Source organism: Scaptodrosophila lebanonensis, unplaced genomic scaffold, assembly GCF_003285725.1.
Source record: "Scaptodrosophila lebanonensis strain 11010-0011.00,11010-0021.00 unplaced genomic scaffold, SlebRS2 tig00001412-arrow-pilon, whole genome shotgun sequence".
In the NCBI taxonomy this organism is placed as follows: Eukaryota; Metazoa; Arthropoda; class Insecta; order Diptera; family Drosophilidae; genus Scaptodrosophila; species Scaptodrosophila lebanonensis.
Genome location: NW_022060739.1, coordinates 3,987,537 through 4,003,271, shown reverse-complemented (window position 1 = coordinate 4,003,271; position 15,735 = coordinate 3,987,537). Strand labels below are relative to the sequence as shown.

Here is a 15,735-nt window from a genome sequence, read left to right as displayed (position 1 = left end):
TATGTTAATGGAACACAACCCCGCATTTATAATAACTACTTTATTCCTGAGAATTTATATTTCAAACACGGCTCTTGCTCCATGCCTTCAAAAATCAATCAAAACTCAAGTGAACTTGGGCAACCACTTCTCCGCTTCCTTCTCACAACTCCTTGTTGCATTGAAGCGGCAAAAGTCAAGAGTCGACCAAAAAGGCTTACCCAAGAGATGCCGCAAGAGAATTGCAAACGAAATTCGTAAGTTTCTGCCACATGAACAAAATTATGAGTGGCACTCAAAAATTTTTATGTTTATTGTCACTCTCGTGCAATGTTTTCTCAAAGCGAAGCTCACGAAGCTCTCCCATCGACAATACTACGAGTATATAGTACTACATAGCACTATGTTTGTATGCCGGGCGGTGTGCATTTGTTATAAGTTCTTCCACCACTGTTGACATACAAACAACGCCTTGGAAAATAAAAGAAAGGAGCGGAGCGGAGCGGAGGAGGAGGAGGAGGAGGAGGCCGCACAATAGAGAGAGGATGTTGTTGTTTTTGTTGCGCCAGCTCATGTGTTTACTTTGTTGTGCAACGTCAGAGAAACTAGACTAGTCTATGGACATAAACGTGCATGATGTCCTAGGTATGCGCAGCTGTTTTGCTCTAAATTTTCGAAGTACGAGGCGACCGGCAAAGGAAAAAACAATAAAAATATAAAATTGTCACTCAGATGCGAGTAGTTGTTGTTATTTTTAAATATGTATGCCATGAGTGGCATGAAGAGTAGCGCGGCAACCATAAATTAACACCTACAGCTACTTTGGGAGCGGGCGAGGGAGAGGCAGAGGGAGTCTGCCCCTTGACTGGCTGGCACACATAAAATGATGACAGTTATGGGAAAAGGATATCAAAAACAAGGCAGGCGCTACTCATAACGACGAGGCCGCCTGTCCTTTGCCTCTTTGATGCTCATGCTGATGATGACGATGGCGTTGACGATGACGATGATCATCAGCAGAAGTAGCAACGGTGTTGATAGTTTGAAGTGCATCTTAGGAGGCGGTGGCTGGAACAACGCAGCTGCCAACCTTATCTAGGCTATGTCCATGTGTATATATATTTTAATATCTGGCTGTATCTGAGCAAGACACAATTCCCAGCTTTGCACAATAGGAGTGAGCATTAAGGAAGATTGCTGTAAGTGTCCTGTGTGTGCATTTCTTGCCTGTTGCCATTCTCAGTGGTTTCCCTCACAGCCTTAAAATGCATCTTAATTTTCAGATTATTGTGTAGTTAAAGGCAAAAGTTATCTCAGCTAATGTCTCTTATTCTTAATTTTATAAGTACTCCATATCCTTATTCTATATCTTATTACTACTCTATAGCGATTTGTGTGGGAAAGATTGTGCTGGCCACTAGAATAATTGAAAGGCTCAATTCGACCCTTAAATGGGGAAAAAGGGGCTTACTGCTTAGTTAAACTGCTAGTGAAGTCAATAACTACTATCATTTTATTTCTAATAGAGATATGGAAAACATTTCTCCACCACACTGTGTTATATTTTATGTCATATTTTTGTTTTGGATTTTATTTACTCGTTACATAGAATTTTCATTCTGCAAAAAGATTACAGCCAATTGAGAAATAGAAGCAGTGATATAGTTTGATAAATGATTCTCTAATCCACTCATTCATAGTCAAGATATTTTAAGCCATGTACTTCAAACACAACAGAAATAGCTCGGCCTTCACGAATGCAATCAAGAATTTATTGCATTTCTATTTTTATAACTTTTCCCACAATTCCTATTCATGCCTTGCATGCACAACTACTACGTTAGTATTTCTGTGCCTTGCTATTTTTATATCCAACTTATCAAATTACCAGTTGCATTTTTATTACATTTTTATTACAATTCTTCACATGATTTGCCATGGAAAACGGAAAATGGAAAATGTTTGCCATCTCTCACAAACGCACATAAAATCAATTGCCAACAATGCCGTTGCAGAATGAAAATTCCATGTAGCAAGCAATAAAATCCAAAACAAAAATATGACATAAAATATATCACAGCCACACTGTCATGTCAGAGTCCGAGAACGGAATACGTACGAGTATGTGTAGGTCAGGGGGTAGGGATGGCATGTGTTAAGGATGGCTTAAGGTGGGAAAGGCCAAGTGCAGGCTTAAGTCGCAGAGTCAATCGCATCTTTAATTGTGAGGACGGACGCTGTCATCATCATACATCCAGCAACTATTTAATACTACTTTAAATGTGATATAAAAAAACCTAGAAATACTTTATCTAAGGTTATGTGAACTATTTGATCATTTATATAAAGAACTGGAATATACTCGAATTATTAAAGATTATTTGATCAAAACTATGGCAGCTAGTATTATTTAGCTCAGGCATATGGGAATTCTATAAAAACTTGATATACATGAAGATTCAACAAGGTGCTCAGAACAAAATTGACTTCTTTAGCTGCCATAAATTTCAAGATATAGGCGTTCATACAGACAGACTGAATGGCTAACTGATGATCATAGCTAGGACAGCTGAACTATTGAAATTAATTGTTAATTCTTACTAAGCTAAAATTCCCCATTTAAGTTTCATGGGATCAATAAGTCTAGTGTCTGTAGGAACTCGCACGGACGGGGTGTACAATTTTATTATGATTTGAAAAAATGTTGCTAATCCCCGCAAAGTGCCTCATTTTATGATCTTCACTCTCTCCAACTTGAATCCCTTAGCTAATATAACCATTATACTCTCTATGCGGCGCATATACACACATTTAACTGCTTATTAGGAAATGATTTAGCGGTCTCGACGGCATTGTTCAAAATCAACGCATACAATTATATGGTTTTGAGCCGCTTTTGTGGAAATTTCTCTGTATTTCTCTCCTATTTCTCCAGTCATACACCCACATAATTAAAAGCTATTACGGACATTCAAAGCGTTAATACGTAAGTGCACACACACACACACACACACATATATACTTGTATATATAAATACAACATGGTTGTAAGTCAAAATTTTTTCGAGTTGCCTTTGGGTGTGTGTGTTTTTTCCCTACTTTTTTTTTATTCGTAAACGTTTATTAAATGCAAATTTATGTGCGCGTTCGCATTTGTCACCCCAGGGTTGTCGCCTTCTCCCACTTTCTGTCGCTTCTACCGCCTTTTTATCTCATTTGGCATGCGTGGCGCATAGCGCGTGTTTAAAGTTTAGCCGCAAAGTTGAGAAAAATGTTTTCTAATGAAAGAAAAACAATTACAGCCACAACAACAACAACAACAGTGTCGGCGTCGGCGTTGACAGTTAGAAAAAGATGTATGACTGCGAATGCAGTTAATCACAGACCGCGACCGCGACCGCGACGACAACGACGAGGCTCGAGCTTCAACTTGGGCTTGAGTTTTAAATCTTTCGGTAATATATTATGCTGTTTATACACACATACAAACACACTTGTATGTAAGAGTGCTTAGTATGTGTGTTAGTGTGCAAGAGAACAGCTGTCGTTGCGTGGGAAAAGTGTTGGCAGCTTGGGAAATGCTGGCAGGCGAACCGGACCACCAAAGTGAAGCGGCAACCGTAAAACCTTCACAGGAAGTGATGCTACATTGCTGATAAGGAGTCGAGTTCTGCTCTGTTCTGTTCTGCTTGGCTCTGCTCCACAAGCTCCCAAGGCGCTAATTAGCACAAATGTCTAAACCAAAAAGCCAAGTGAATATATGTACAAACAGTGCCAGCGACATGGCCAGCCACTCTTTAATTTTACATTTCCATTTCCAGCCAACATAAATGTGGTGAAAAATTACAGGAAATGGCCACGACACCGCACACAGACACACTCACGCACACACACAAAGGCAGGCAGGCAGCAGGACAAAAAACCAAACAAAAGGAAAAAGAAAATCAAGTCCTCTGGGACATGAGTAAAAATTAGAAGTTAGCAACAGGGTTGACAGGCAAAGAAATGACAGCAGAAACACACACTCTCTAACACACACAGACACACTCTCACGCACATGTGTGCTATTATGCAGGGACGACAAGTCATTGCACAGGACATGAGTGCACTGAGAGAAATAAATGCCATCTCACTGAAGCAAGTGAACGTGTGTAAGCTAAGCAGTGGATATTACAAGTAGAAACAGTTTTCGCAACTTTTTTTTTTTTCTAAATTAAAACAAAACTAATTTTAAAAATAGATTCCAATTTTTGCTGAATTGAATCATACTTCTATACAAACAAAGCATTTAAAATGTGACTAATGTTATTTAAAAGACGACACACTTGAAATTTTCGCCACTTATTTATTTTCTAAAATAAAACGAACCTAATTTTAAGTATAGATTAAAATGATACTATGTTTTTGCTGAATTGAACCCTATTACTATATACAAGCATTTAAAATATTTAAATATTTAAATGTAACTAATGTTATTTAAAAGGCAACACATTTGAAATTTGAAATATATTTATTAAATTGCAATTGGACTGAAGAGCCTCTGGCAGTAATTTAACCTTACTATAATTATTTAATCTTTCATCTTGAGCTTTCTAGGCAATTTTGGTGCATTCATGTTCTTATTTAGTAAAGAGTCTTAAAACTAAATAAAGAACTCAAAAATTTGTTATATGTTTAAAAACTAAATTGAATTAAATTCTTAAGAAGTTATAGAGCGTCTCAATAAAAAATAATATTTCAAATTAGGATTTTCAAAAGCTTTTAATTCCTTTTCCTATTCATGTGTTGCTATTTTTAGACTTGTTTAGGCTTAGTCCAATATGACACTTAAATTAGTTTTATTGAGAGTTCATTGGATTGTCATAGTCAACATGTTTATTTAAAACAATTATAATAAATATTTCGTGATATTTATTTAATTGCAACAGCAATTATAGAATTCAATTACTAAGATTTTTGGTTACAAGTTCTGTTTTTTTTGTAGCTTTAATTTCTCGCAGTGCTGCTAATAATGGGCCAGATTGCAAAGTGTTTGGAACAATTTTCACTACGACTGGAAACTGGAGCACTAACTGATAAAATCACACTCGCACACACTCACACACACTCACACACTCGCACACTGTCGTACAAAATGCAGAGTTATTCAACGTTTGCCAGTGCGATGCACTCTTCGATAAGCAGTCGCTCCCAACTGGACATGGCAGGCCTGTGCTGACTGCCTGTGGTGTCCTGTCCTGCTATGTCAGGCCCCTTGGGTGATATGCATGTAAAAGGATATGGCATTGTAAGTACTAAAAAGTCAAAAACTCAAAGACATTTTGGGGTCGAACGGAAAAGCAACGTCCCAGTCTGTTTGTGAAAAGTGCAGTGTCCTGTGTGTGAGTGTGCGCGCGCTGCAATGTCCTGCGTCGACCTACCCGCTGGCCTATTGTAATTAATAGCATAATTGCGTGTTGCGGCTGTTAAATTTATATGAAAAGTACGTGAAAATTACTTGAATACTTTGAGGAAAGTATGTTGTAGGGATTTGGCAATATGTTAAGAGCTTGAAGACAGCAAAAAGTAATATGATAAATGATATCCAGCAGGCTGGAGGGCTGGAGGGCTGGCAGGCACTCCACTCTATAGCCATAGCTTAACCCTTGCTGAGAATATTTTCCAAAATGCTGCTTTGCATGCAGCGACATTTTGCAGAATGCGCGGAAATGGGGTGGCAACAGCGACCATTCCTTTCCATTCCCATTTCCATTGAAAAGCAGTGGCATAAGTGAAAATAAAAGAAAAGATGAAGCCGTGGCGGCTTCCTTTTCTTGCCGCTGCTGCATGAATTGTCATTAAAATTCGTTCTGCGCGCAGGACTTAAGGAGCTGAGCTGAGCGGAGTGGAGTGGAATGGCGTGGAGGAAAAAAGCGCAGACTAGAAATATTCGCGGTAAGTTTTTCTCATTTCCTCGTTTCCGTTATGCCAAAACTTGTCTCTGTCCAATTTTCCTTTTGTCCGTGTGCGTAACAATAAACGCGTTGCATTGCATCCTTCCATTTCATTCAAGAAATCGTCAAGGGTGAAAACTCGTTTTGTTTGTTCGTTCAGGCTCATAAATGCAACACGTTCGCGCCACTCAATAGCAAATAAACTGTTTTCCCCCAACCCCTCTCTGTCTATACCAATGCTGCCTGCTTCCTGCTTCCTACTAAAGATCTTGTAAGGCACACAGCCAGGAGCAGGAGCAGGAGTCGTAAATTAGCCGCAAATTTGTTGGAAAGCTGCCCAAGTTCTACTTCTCCGTCTACTTTCTTTTTGTTCGGTTTTATTGCCCACACCCAACATTTGCATAATTTTAATTTCCTCCCATTTTTGGGTTAAAATTACACATTTTCCTACCCAATTTCCTATCTCATTGATATCAGAGAACTTGTTCTTATCTAGAAAAAAAGGTTCACTCACTGCCAGCTCGCTGTGGAAATTTATGGCGTCACAGCGTCTCTGAAGCGATCGATCAGGTTGCCGCCCAAAGTCCAAAGCCCAAACGCAAACCACTGGGCAAGACCTCGAGGCCTTGGCAGTAAAAGTAATTAAAGTGAAAGTGAGATGTGGTCATCGTCTTGGTCAGAGGAAGTCGCAGCTGTGAGGCAAAACATGGGAACTAAAAACTTGCAGCTGATGCTGCAGGCAGGCGACTTGCGAGTTGCGAGTACAAGTTACTGGCTCTGGTCAGCGGCATAACTGCAAGTTCTTGTGTGAAAGGTAGCCTGTAAGCTGCATGCCCTACAACCTTAGAGTGTAATTAGAGCAATGCATAGGTGAAAGTAACAGATTTAGGGCCAACACCTTTCCGCAGCCGCGTTTACAGCTCACACACAGAAATGAAGTTGTGTGAAATATCAGTTATGGCATAATTGATCGTCTTTTCTTTAGTTACTAGTTACTATTTCATGTCTTGCGATCATTTCCTTGTAACTACTAAGAATATATTGCCAAAGGCACTGCGCTAGTTAAGTAGACATAGGGCCTGGAAGCGTATTAATGGATTTCGCCCCACTTTCCTCATTTTTTTTGTGAGCAGCTCTTAGCTTAGTTGCAGAATGTTAGTATATTGAAGAAGTATTCTGTATTCAATAGGCCGCAGAAACTTGTTAAGAAAACTAAATCAAAAGATCGAAAAGTTTCAAGAATCTTTGCCAAAATTTTAATTTTCACAAATTCAACTATTCTAATGCTAAGAAAGAAACTTCTAATGCGTTATTTTGTGGAATCAGGGAAGTGATTGCAAAGCACTATTATTTCTTTTAAATGTAATTTGTTGTTGATGCAACACAAAGAATAAACATATATCTAATTATACAAATAGGATCGTCAAATAAATTTAAATACATTCAACGTAAGGAATTTCCAAGCTCTTTAACTTAGCCAATTTTTCATATATTATACTTAATATGTTGGAATGAAAAGTATAGGTATAAGTAGATCGATGCAGCATTTATCGCAAGGTATGCCTACGTATTTGTAGGTCAAGAAGCTGGCTGAATTATAGTAACTATGTAGGCCTAATAGAACTCCAATGTTAAGTAGATGTACATACATAGGTTGTACCGAACTCAATTCATTCTCCGATCTACTATTTCAATGGAAATAAAACCAGTTCGGGGACGTACAAAGCCAACTTAAATTTATTTATTTTATTTTATTTATTTATATAAATATTTATAATATATAAAAATTGTAGAAAGCATCTTATAAGCTAGGAAAGCTTAAGTAGAAAAAATTTAATCAAATTATATAATATCTAATATTTTATTCGAAAAAAGAGTTGGCTGAAAGCGTTGTAGCTGAATTTTATTCAGAAACTTAAAGGCAGTTTAACAATTATTAATTATTTTATTTCTGTAATTAAATTTTTTTTAATTTGAAGCAATACCTAACGGTATTATGTGAAACCTACTGTTTACACCTTCAAATACTCGAAGCCTTTGTTTAAGTTATTAAATTATGAATTTATATTCAAGAGCGCGGCAAATGAACAACCCATTTATAAGCCTTGCTTCCCTCCAGCAAGTCACATGCCAAATAACTGGCCAACTTAAATAATACCAGTAGAAGCAACAACTACAACTACAACGGCAAGAAGGCAATCGAGAGGAGGCGACCAAGCGACCAACGCGAGTCAAGTTCAATTTTGCACGCAATTGCCTGAGCAACCTGTTAGCCTGTCGACCAGGCAAGTGCCGGTAATAACCGTTTAAACGTTGATATTTTAAAAAATTATGCATGAAGGCAAAAAAAAAAAAAAAAACAACAACAAAATGTAGCTGATGGTGTTAATTCAGCAGCTCTGGCAGTGGGACACGCGCTTAGAACCGTGGATCGGACAGCAACCAACCAAATGCCAGGCAGACAGAGCACTAGACCACAACAACAACAACGTTGGCTTTGATGAGGACAAGTACATAATACAAGTGCCTGCCCCAGCCACTTTGCATATTAATGAAGCGCGTCCACGTCGTCAGCCAGTCAGCCAGTCAGTCAGCCAGCTAGTTAGCACAGCTATTTATATTGCCTGCTGCAACTCCCCGACCGTGGAGGGCTCGGTGCGTCATTGAATTTATGTGACCCAAACACGCGCGCCACGTGCCACCAGCAACTCATGCCACTTACTCCTATACGAGTTATATACTTGTACTCGTACACCCCATTTTCCGTCCCGGCCCTTCTTAGAGCACGAGAGCATGAGTGCAGCCAAAATCATTTGCAAATTATTTCCTCAACATTTCCGGGCGGGCAGCTCGCCACTCGAGAAAATTTTGGCGCGCTTTTGTGCAAAAAATACAAATATATATACATATATATTGTCGCGTGTTCAGGTGCAAAAATTAACAGCATCGCCTTTAACCCATGACAACCCCAAGTGACGGCACTTGTAATAAGCAGGAAAAAAGGGGTTATAATGTAAAATTATTACAAATATCTGTATGTGAAGTAAGGTATATTTGTAAGTGCAACATTGTAATAGATGAAATTTTTTGGCTAATTCGAATTGTTCGCCTGTCTTTTTAGCAGTATAATTCCAATATAATTATAATTTCTTGTAATAAGCAGGAAAAAAGCGATTATAATGTAAAATTATTATAAATATATGAAGAAAGTTATATTTGTAAGTTTAACATTTTAATAGATACCATTTTTTGGCTAATTCGAATTGTTGGTCTGCAATATAATTCCAATTTTAAAGGAAATTTAAAGGAATTTGCAGAACAATTTTCAGTTTAGAAGTCACTATTTGGACTTGGTTTGATAAATAAATAAATCATGATATAGACTGAGTTGAAGTTATATTTTATAAAATTCCTTTTTCTTCCTGGTTGCCTGCTGCTCTAACTTCTGTATCTGCTTTAGTTAATTCTTCTACTCTAGTAGCTGCTGGTATTTATTTATTAATTCGATCTAAAATTGTATTAAGAACTTCTTTTTTAGTTCAATTATTATTGTTATTATCAGGTTTAGTATTATTTATGGGGAAAATGTTTAATCATTAATTTTATCAGCTAATAATATTTAATATTTTATTAAGAAATTATTTTTTAGTTCAATTATTATTGCTATTATCAGGTTTAGTATTATATAATTTATGAGGAAAATGTTTAATCATTTATTTTATCAGCGAATATTGCTTATATTAAATATAGAAAAAATTTATTTTATAATAATATTTAATATTTCCATAAGAGATTATTTTCAAGCTCAATTATTACTGTTATTATCAGGTTTAACTTTGTATTTTATGAGGAAAATGTTTAATAATTTATTTCATGAGCAAATATTGAAGCTAATATAAAATTTTAAATCTCTGAAAGGTGTTTCTAATTAATTAAATTGATCCTTTATGTTCGAATTAAAGGAATTATGTTCTGGCAAACACAAGTAGTAATATGTATATAGTACTTTTGCTGCTAGACATACATAGTTCTCAAGTTCGAGTTTATTTTGAACTTTCCAGCAAATAAAATTACCAAATTAGTTTCAGATTGCAAAATGTTGTTAGTAATTCAAAGAAAGTGCAGGCATTATTATTTCAAGTAGCTTCTTATCAATACTAGATAACAATTGGTTTCTTAGAAGGGTTGATACACTTTTCATTAAATAGTTGAAATATTGTTGGGCAAGTAATCTGTAATCCCTTTGCCTTATCTCTGGCAGTTGTTTTAATTGTTTTTTCGTGCCTGCGGGACTTGATAGCTTGTGACGCATTGTTTTCTAATCAATTTTGCATTGAACTGCATTGTTTCCACAACACATATTGCCTATCCACAATAATTCTAAATTTAGAAGACCACATGGATGTACATGGATGTTTGCATTGATCCTTTGCAGCAATATTGTTATGTGCGGGGTTAAATTTAGTCAGCGATTGGTGGCGGGTAATGATGCTGCGTTTGTTGTTGTGTTGTCACTGTGTTGACCGCAAAAAGCAATTACACGAGCACGGCTAATGCAAAAAGTTGTAAACAAAAGTTCACAGCTAATAAAGTCATCCAACGAGCAACTATTGGCTTTTCGGTGTGGGCGCAATGTTAGCAGCTCAATCTTCGGTTGCCCAGAGCTACGGCTCTACGGCTATATGAGTGTACGGCATTACGCTAGCTTGCTTGCTTGGCTTGTAAAGTTAATTTGCAATTACGAATTACCAAAGACGAAGATAATTCGAATGTGGGCTGTGGTGAATGCTCAAATGAGGGAGACCTTACAAAGAAAAACCAAACTAAAAATAAACGCTTATTAACGAATCGCATTTGTCGCATTTGACGCATTTCCGCAGCTAACAGTTGAGTTTGACAAAATGACAAGCTCAAATGACGGATTGTTGGCTCATAACCCAGAGCAGTAATGATGGATGGTTAAATGGACAAAAGTTGTGGCTGTTCAAACGCCAAAAATGTTTGTAGGTTAAACGCTAAGAAAACGCATGCGGTTTTTCAGTATTTGGGCAATATATTTTTTAATTTTAAATGATTAAAATAATTATGGTGCAGTAAAAAAAAAAAATAAATAAATAAACAACAAATTAGACAGGCTAACGACTGAGCGCGTTTTGCTAGCGTTTCGTCAGCGTCATTGGCGCGACTCTCGCGCGTTTTGGGCGCGCTTTTTATTCACACACGCATAAAATTATTTTGATTGCTTACTAATGCAGTTTCGACACATGCGGCATGGATTCTAATTATATTGCCTTTGTTTTTTATGCGGTTTTTATGAGTCCTTAGCTGCGTTGCATGCTTGCGCGTCATTCGCATCGCATTTGGATGCGGGCCTCAAATTTTGCTTGACCCTAAGCAACCCGCCTCTTACGTGACTGTGTTGGCGTTAGTTTTTTATTTTTCGGCTCCTAAACAAATTGTTAGCGCTACGAAAATTACTTATTATTACTAGTGGTAGTAGAAGTAGTAGTGTTACTATGTGTACGTGCAGTTGAACTCTGAAGTGTGAGCTATGAGCTGGCAGCGTGTGGGTTGGACGAAGCGTTGGTAGCTTAACTTGACTTGACTCGGCATGGCTTTGGCCTCAAGTGATTTATTGTGTGTGCGCGAATGCTGTGCAGATCATTGCACGATAGAGCATTATGCAAGAAGTGGCAGCGGGCGTAAGACTTAACGGTTCTATAAGCCACAAATACAATATATACCTGTACACTTATAGGAAGTTTAAGCCGCAAGATGGCAATAAGCCGATAAGCGTCCAAACCAAAGACAATTCAATACGCGCCCATCGGCTATAGAAATTTAAATATGCATGAGCTGTTTTGTTTTTTGCAGTTGTGTTGATTTTGCAAAAAACAGTAATCGATTACATGTGCCGCTCAGGGTGTGCAAAATCTAAACCAAAAGTGCCAAATGATTAGCACTGCCAGCAGCCCTTAACAAACAAAAAAATCAAAAAAAAGGGTAAGCGCCGTATTGCCTTTCCGTCCTCGTTCTGGGGCAAGAAAACCAGCTGTTTGTTGTTACAAAATAGGGTTTGAGCAAACAACAGGCCGAGCAACGAAATGAAACGCAAATAACGCAACATCATCATCATCATCATCATCTCCATCGTCATTGCCAGCATCTTGGCATAATTCATTAATCACAAATTTAATTAACAATAAAGTGATTTTGATTTGCGGAAGCTGCTTCTTTGTAAAAGAAAAATAATGACAAAGTTGACAATGACGCAAAAGATTTCACCAACGGCCCTGCCCCCTTAAAAGAAGATAAAAGAGCAAGATGTGGGAAACGTATGCAAGGAAAGGGTTTCCTTTTAGCGATATTAGCTATGCAAGCCTTCACACACACAGAAAATGCGAGTGCCATTATTTGTTTTCCCATCGATAAACCATAACTCATATGCAATTTTTCCTCATTTGCGGTTCTTAGCGAAACAAAAAGCCAACGTTGCACAAACAAACAAACAACAATTGCAAGTGGCCCTCCTGCCTGTGACAGTTTGTGTTCTTTTTTCCCCTTTTCCATTATACTCTCTGTTTTTTGTGAATGCAAAAAATTTGCATATTTTATGTGCATTTGGCATTTTGTAAATTGTATAATTTTTGGGCGCGCGTTTCAAGTGCGTGTCGCGTCGCGTCGCATCGCATCGCATCGCATTGCACTCTTTAAATATTAATTTATGCAAATGACATATGAAAAGGCAAAATACGCGAACATAGCGCGCAAAATCATAATGTAATTAAAGCCATTTTAATACACACATTGGTTCAATTTGCATATATTTGGCATACTATATATCATTTAGCATGTGTATCATTAGAGAGACAGATGCGGCTAATATTTGCGCACAATCGCGCTTAATAGATTTTGTAAACCATAGGGGCGTTCACACGATGACTATTTGCTAAAAATGTGAAGTTTCAACGAAATTTGTTTGCTTTAAAAATGTGCAAATTTCAAAGTCGAACCAATTGAGATGTTTCTTGAAATGTATTTGACTTCAAATAAATAAAATATAAAAGATAATTAAAAATCTGTTTGCGCCTTGTAGTAACTAAGATTCTGCTTCTTATTCTTTAAGTTTGCACATCAAAACCTTGCCATGGAGGCATTTAAAAGAACCACTTTAATTGTAAATAACTCTTCACTTGAAATTATATAATTCATAAATTGATTTAATTTGCAAGTACAACTAGCATTATTATATCAACATCTTTCATTTTCACATATCAATTATATATTTTGTTGCTCGGTTATACTACAAGTGTTGCGGACTCTAGTTGAATAGCATAAATTTTTAATTTGAAAATATACGTGTACATACAGCAAATTCTTCATGTAGCGTTTGCGTGCCACCAATGTGTAGGATTCCTTGTGTGTCTGCGTTAAATATTTCATGTTTCTGTTGTAGTTAGTTTCCCAAAAGGTTTCCACGTGTACTCGCCAGAATATGGATAGAGCTGAGCAGGTAGTTTTGACCGACAGGTACGATTTTATTCCAGCTCCTTTTTTTTTTTTTGGTTTTTGGTTAAAATAGCTCCTTGGGCTATTGTTTGCTTAGGTCAAGTTGGAAAACACACACACACACACATGTACTCGCACACTCATACAAATATATTTGTTGATATATGTATGTGTAGTTTTTGATTTGGTTTGCTTGTTGATTTACTTGATGGGCAGGTAGAGTTAGTTTATGCTGCACCTTTGCAAAGCATTTGTATTGCACAGAAACATAATGCTAAGTAAAATACAATTAGTTTTAACTTTATTTATCTCATCCGTATATGAGAGATCTACAAGTTGTCATGCACTTATAAGTACGAGTTGTTCGTTATTTTCGCGTTAGTTTCTCGTTTAATTATTTGGTTTCCTATTTTCTTATATCATCGCGCACTCGATCTATATACAACCTAACAGCACGACCTATGCGTTCATACTAAATTTATGAGCGTTGAGTGTGAAAAACTCAGCCGGCTTTGTTTGCCGGCTCATACGCAACTTCCCAAGCACGATTTTCAACCCCTGACGGCTGCGCATGCGCAACCGAAACATTCAAACATGTTCGCATCGGACGCTCAAGACGTGTTGGAGTCGAACTTGTTCGTGTCTGCTTCACGTTCATGGCCTTTTACGTCCATCTGGCCAGTATATGGCATTAGAGAAGAACGAACTCTCTACCGGATATGAACGTGAACATGTCACAAAAAAGGCCTGTCGGTTTTCGCTTTTGGGGTGACAAGAACAATAGGCTCGCTGTTACAGCACCATATTTGGTGGCATGCAAAACAAAGCCTGTGTCCGGCTATGCCTCTAAAAAGAGTCATTAACACCTGAGCCGCGGCGCGCCGGCGAGGCACAGACAGTAGAGATATCAAGTGACACTAAAAGCGTGCAAAAGAGTCGATGGGAGCATGGATGGAAACTCAGTGTGTTGGGCAACAACAAAGCAAAGCATCATAAGTATTCGTACTTTGTTGGCTGGGGATAAATGTCAAGCTTATAGACATGTTCTCAATTGCGCTTTTATTTATGAGAAGCAATGAAGTTGCTTTTAATTCGTAGCTGCAAAATATAAATGTTTCCTTTCCTCCAAATTTATAGCATTGTTATTGCAACAATTCAATATTTTGCTTTGCTTACACATTTAAATAGAACACAAAACAATTTCTTTGAATCTAGTATTGTCCAACATTTTTAATGCGCTTAGAAATACAGTTTTGAAAAGTTTCAAAAGCTTTTTAATGTACGAGTATGTAGTAAGGAACCAAAACACAATTCTATTTCAAGAAACATGTTTTCATTGCTATTGAAAAGAATGTCAGTAAGAACGGATCGCTTTCATATACAAGTACTCTCAAGGATTGTTTATTACTGCAATTGAACGTGTTGGAATGGCTAATGAAGCATTTTGAAAAAGTTGGGGAACTGAAACAGCTCACTTAAAAAATATGTTGTTGCTCCTTTCTCTTACATCATTAGTATTCCATGTTGAATTTGGGCTTGAGCGTGATTTCCGGCTTGTATTGCTTAACTGCACAGTAGTCAAGAGTGTCGAAAAGATTTATATGAAGTCAATGGCCCACTGATCAGTGCTACTGGCTATGTTTTTGATTTGATTTGAAAGTCTGCATTAGTATTTCCGCTCTTGTCTTTTCTAAAAACAATTATTATGCTCCTACGGTTAGTAATTCTATCCCACCATATGCCAGGCCAACACGTCAATTCATCTTCATCTGGCCTCTGCCTCAGCTCCGTCAGTTAAGCCTCTCAACTAGAGCTGCCTTAGCTGCCCTTACCTACGCCAACGCTTCATATGCGTATTACGAACTCTCTCACTGTCGTATCATTAAAATTCAATTTCACCTAAAATACAAAAAAATAGGGAAAAACTCAACTCACTTCCTCTGCTGAGCCCCGAGTGAACCAAGCAACGGCTCAACTCTTTTTTAATTAGCCCATTTTAGTGGCTAACACACAAAATTCTATGACTAGGCAATGAATAAGCTACACTAAGAGAAATGAAAAGATGAAGCGTTCAATCTGACTTAGGGTAAGCCGATTTGGGAAAAGTTTTAAATTATTTTATATTATTTATAAGCTCTTTTTTGACTACTTTTTATTTGCTAATTTGTTCATAAGAGTACTGCTTCACATCGTATTTCTTAACTTAAGCTTTAATTGCGAATTGCTTCTTGTTTTGTGTTGTCAGAAAGTTGCTTACAAAGAAAAGCCAACACAAAAACAATAATTTTGAGATTTATTTCTGCAGCCTATATAT

General features: G+C 37.3%; 1 protein-coding gene across 3 annotated transcripts in view; it reads right to left on the bottom strand.

Moving 5' to 3' along the window:
* Positions 1–15,735, bottom strand: part of LOC115631944 (rap1 GTPase-activating protein 1) — a 155,779-nt gene that overhangs the window by 75,325 nt on the left and 64,719 nt on the right. The window lies entirely within an intron of this gene.